Source organism: Marmota monax, unplaced genomic scaffold, assembly GCF_021218885.2.
Source record: "Marmota monax isolate L192 unplaced genomic scaffold, Marmota_monax_Labrador192_F-V1.1 WCK01_AAM20220418_F8-fsc00006, whole genome shotgun sequence".
Taxonomy (NCBI): Eukaryota; Metazoa; Chordata; class Mammalia; order Rodentia; family Sciuridae; genus Marmota; species Marmota monax.
The window spans coordinates 33,057,088-33,062,612 of NW_026693712.1; the positions used below are offsets into that span (position 1 = coordinate 33,057,088).

General features: G+C 33.9%; 1 pseudogene; it reads left to right on the forward strand.

The window, feature by feature from the left end:
- The first annotated feature begins 2,445 nt into the window (after positions 1-2,445).
- Positions 2,446-2,950, forward strand: LOC124103740 (FUN14 domain-containing protein 1-like; annotated as a pseudogene).
- The last annotated feature ends 2,575 nt before the right edge of the window (positions 2,951-5,525 follow it).

Genomic DNA, 5,525 nt, shown 5'->3' on the forward strand with positions numbered 1-5,525 from the left:
CATATAAATCTGAAATCTCTAAACCAAGATTCCAAATAAAAATAAAAAACTAATTGAAGATAAAAACAAAAATAACCTTTAATTATTCCTCCATCAGATACTGAAATTTTACAAATAAACTATTGAAATCCAGTACCAAGAGATGACTTGCAAACTATATCAACTTAGTTGCATAATTCAAAACTAAAATTTTCTATTTCCAAACATAGTTTTCTTCAATCATCAAGTTAATTCTTCTGTTAGCACCTCATGGTAAAACTGTCCTTCCCCTTCTCTTTGACCTACTGTACAGACTCCTGCTTTACACATAGTAGAGTACAAATCAAACATTTCAACTTATTTGGAATTGTGTTGCTTTCGAGTATGACTAATTTTATCTGGCAAAACATCTTTATGTTATTTGATGGTTCAAAGAAAATCAAAGGGGAGTTTTATGTAAATTATAAATGCACTTGGAGTCCTCCTCTGTGGAAATGCATGACTTAAATCTATATCTCCTCTTGAATGTGATGAGTGCATTCATCACTTAGCATTGCCTTTATGAACGATAGATGCAGGAGCCCCAGGAGGCAAATGGCTCTTTCACGGTACCAGTTATAAAGATATGCTACCTTTAAGAGACAAAATGCAAAAGAGGAAAGGGAAATTGATATGTTTATAATCTCTTAAAGTTGGAAGAAAATAACTTGGTAATGATCGCATAATAAGATATTAGTTCATTTTTCTCCTTCAATTCCCAACCAATTGAGGAACAACTACAAAACTGATAAGTATATGCATAACTTATATGGAATTTTATTAAACCTGACATTTTAAAAGTGTATTTCCCATTCCTCCAAAAAGCACATGTAAATGAAAAAGGATGTAAGACTTCTGACTGAGCTAAATAAAGTGAGACAAGAGTGAGATGACTCATTTAACATTTTTAGGAAAATGACATGATAGAATGCATTTCTAATCTGTGTGACATAAAATGAAACAGACTGATTTTCAATGGTGTTTAGTGGTTTACTAATTTATTGCAGAGGTAATTTTTCTAATTAATTTTTACCCTAAAATTCACTTCTTAGTCAAGCTCTGACCGGGATCAGACAGCTTGGTACCCTTCTATGTTACTGCACCTGCTACCATTCAAGGATCCTCAAAGCAAAAAGGTTTGCTAACATGATAACACTTCAGGATCTATTATGCGATTTCCCACCCCTTTTAATTTTTTATTTTGAAAGAGGTTCTTGTTAATTGCTCAGAAGGACCACAAAATTGTGATCCTACTGGTTCAGCCTCCTGAGTAGCTGGGATTATAAGCATGTGTCACTGCCTGACTTCTTTATTGAATTTTTAGGAATCAGGTTACAAGTTCCATTGCTCCTTCTTTGCCTCTTGTTTTCCATTGAATGTCTAGTTTTAAAATTAATTCAATAAACTTTTATTCATTTTCTCCTACTTGCTAGACAGTGTTCTAGTCATGACTGATAAATGGTAAATAAAGATATATTTCTGACATCAAATAGACACTAAGTGAATACTGCATAGCTTCATGGGTCCCATGGGGGACAGGGAGTCATATGTCTTTGGAATGGAAAAATTTTACAAAAAACAAGACACACTGAAACAGATGTCTTATTTGTTTTTCTTCCGACTATATCTCTTTCTCCTGCAGATTCAAGAAAAATAAATAACCTCAATATTGAGCATGATAGCTGTTACAGTTTATCTCTGGCATGTCTTCAAAAGGCTCAGATGTTGAAGTTTTGGTCTGTAATGCAGGGATATTCAGAGGTAGACTCTTGGGAAGTATTTAGGTCATGAGAGTTGTGACTTAATCAATGGACTAATCTATTAATGAGATCATAGCTAATGGTATTATTGGGAGGCGGTGGAAACTGTAGGAGGTGGGTCCTAGTTGAAGGAAGTAGGTCATTGGGTGGTATGCCTGGGAAGGTCTTCTTTGTCCCCAATCATGAATCACAATAAATCTTCTTTTCTATAAGCTGTTTTTCTCAGATATGTTTTACAATAAGGCAAGGCAATTTGATTTAATTTGACAAATATTTGGAAATAGGGATAGGGTTGTTGTTTGGTTTATACCATATTCCTGGTGCCTAGCTTAGAACTTAGTACATATAATAGGTTTTTAAAAACCTGTGTTAAAATAAGCACATCCAAAATGATTTGATAAGGGTCTCTTACTATATCAGCACCCCTGTAAAAACAAAGAGAATACTGGTTTTGAAATGATGCCAAAAGCAATATTTCTTGAAATTTGAAAATTTAACAAAGGCTAGTAACAATCCCAGGAGTATTATTCAAGACAAATGCCTAAATCTCAGTAAGAACAGATTTGTAGAGTTTTAAATTGCACTACTCAAAGAACTTGCTGCTACTGGTATCATGGCATTCCAGAACTGACCCCTCCACCATCTCTCCCCACCCTACCCCACGCCCCAAGAATAAGAAAGTGATGATGACTCTTACAAAGTGTTAGATTTAACTGAGTATGCAAGAAGACACAACAGGTGAAATCGAGTATTTGGCCACAGTTCTGGTCCTATGGTAGAAAAACACTCAGTAGCTACCCAGATTATAAATGGGTGGTATGACTGGCTGGTGTGCAGGATTTCTGTTCCAGAAGGGTGGAAAACTTATAGCAATTGCAGTGGGAGGACGCTTTCTTCTCCTTCAGATCCCTAGTCACAGTAGCTTTGTGCGCATTGACTGGAAGAGTTGAGAAAGATATGAACAAAGCAAAAAGATTAAGAAATGAGCAAATAAAGCAGCACCTGAAAACAACAAAATGATTGAAGAACCAACAGAATTTATCAAACAGAACGTAGAGATATCCAGTGGATTTGTGGGAGAGTTTTTGATAGGCCTTGCATCTTACAGACGTGAATGTTCTACCCTAATAGTGGATCCAACTTTGAGAAGGGATATGGAGGCAACAGGGTGATCTCTCAATGGTACATAGCACCAGAATCTCCAGAAAAAGGAGGAACAACTAGCTGGCCAACACCAGATTCATAACTTAGCATTTTTCCTTCTGAATTTTAGCAAACTAGTATCTGCTATGAAACGACCTATGTGGTATGTGAATAATAGTATTGTGGATAAAAACATAGATTTTGTCAATTTTTAAATATTTAAATATGTTTAGAAACTAGCTTGTAAGATATCACCATTGGATATACATATGGAGAGAGAAAAAATTGGTTGAATTTATTGGCCAATAAGATATACTCTTTTTATTTAAATAAGGTGTTTTTCATTGTGCTTTAGTTACACTATAGTATCAATAATTAAAAACTTGTCTTACAGCTTCAATACTAGGTCTGACTTTTTTAAAAAATACATGTTTGCAATAAACTATAGAATCATGGTGCCCCTTTGCAAGACTTTACAAATAATAGAATTATTAAAGATATTAAATAGATTCTACTGATGTGGAAAAAAAATTGCATTACTCCCATCCCTTTCTTGCCAGCCCTACAGCAGCTCAAAAATAAACAGTCTCAGAATTAGAGTTGTGAAAATAGCATTCTAGCAGCATTTGTAAAGACCCAAATAGTCTGGAGTCTCACACCTTCAAAATAGTCCCATCCCAGAACTTATTACTATATGACTATATGACCTGTCTGGAAACCTCTTTAAAAAGTACCATTCACAGGGCTTGTATATTAGACATGACTCTCAGTGAAGGAATTCCTGCCTCCAGAGCATTTAAAGAGAAAATCAGTGGTAATTGTTTAACAACACAGCTACCTGAGGCATCCATACCAATTGAGGAAAGGGGATAGCATTAATACTTTAAAAAAAAAACCCTATATATTGGGGATATAAGATGCTTAATTCTTGAAAAATATCTGCATTTTGGGGTAAACACAGAAGGCCATGCAAATGTATAGCACCATGCATTTACCTAAGAATCACCTGAAAATTGTCAATATCTGACCATTGACTGGCATTAAGGCTGAATACAAGCTGGAATTTCAACTTAAGTCAGAGTTGTAAACTACCAGAGCATTAAAGCAACATACAGAGGGAGTGCATGATCAAAGGGTAGGAAAAGCAAAGGGATGTAAAACATGTTTAATGCAAAAAGAAACACTAAGTAGGAGTAGGAATATTTAGGTAAAATGGACTTTAAGCTAAAAAATATATACAAAGAAGGTTACTACATAATTATAAAGGGATCAATTCAACAAGAGTAAAAAAAAATGTAGACATACATGCATCACAAACCAGAGCACCCAATTATAAAAAATGAAGCCTTAGTAGATCATAAGGGAGAGACAGAGTCCAACACAACAAAAGGTGGTAACTTCAGCATACAATTTTCAATAATGAACAGATCATACAAAATAATAAATCAAAAAAGAAATATCAGAGTTAAAAATTATACTCTAGACTGAATAGACCCAACAGACATTGACAGAAAATCTCATCCAAGTATACATATTCTTCTACAGTATACATATTCTTCTCATTCTTCACATAGGGCATTCACCAAGTTAGAGTATATGTTGGACCACAATACAAGTCTCAATAAATGTCTTAAAAATCAAAATAATATCTTGTATCTTCTCCAGGCACAATGGAGAGAAACTACAAACAATAATAAAAGAAACCTTACAAATTATTAAAATACATAGAAATGACCAATATGCTCTTCAATATACAAATAGTCAATAAATAAATATAATTCATCACATCAATAGACTTAAAGAATCATATGATTTAGCAATCAATGCAGAGAAAGCATTTGGCAAAATACAGCACACTTTTATGTTCAAAACACTAGAAATACTAGGGATAGTAGTAACATACCTATACATTGTAAAAGCTATCTATGCTAAACCCAAGACCAACATCATTCTAAATAGAGAAAAATCGAAAACATTCCCTCTATAAACTGGAAAAAGACAGGGATGCCCTCTTTCACCATTTCTATTCAACACAGTCATTGAAACTCTAGCCCGAGCAATTAAACAGACAAAAGAAATTAAAGTGATACATACAGGAAAAGAACTCAAACTATCATTATTTCTATACTTAAAGGATCGAAAAAACTCCATCAGAAAATTTCTAGAGTTAATAAATGAATTCAGCAAAGTAGCAGGATATAAAATCATTTTTATACATTGGTGATAAATCCTCTGAGAGAGAAAATAAGAAAACTACCCCACTCACAATAGCCTCAAAAAAAAAATACTTGGGAACCACCAAAAGAGGTGAAAGACCACTATAATGAAAACCACAGAACACTAAAAAAAGAAATTGAAAACACCTTATAAGATGCAAAAATCTTCCATGCTCTTAGATAGGCAAACTTAATATGTCAAAATGACCATACTACCCAAAGCTCTATACAGATTCAATGTGATTCCAATTAAAATACCCATGCCTTTCCTTGTAGAAATAGAAAAAGCAATTGTAAAACTCATTTTGAAAAATAAGAAACCAAGAATAACCAAAGCAATCTTTAGCAAGAAGAGTGAAGCATGAGCATCATAATGCCAGACCTTAAA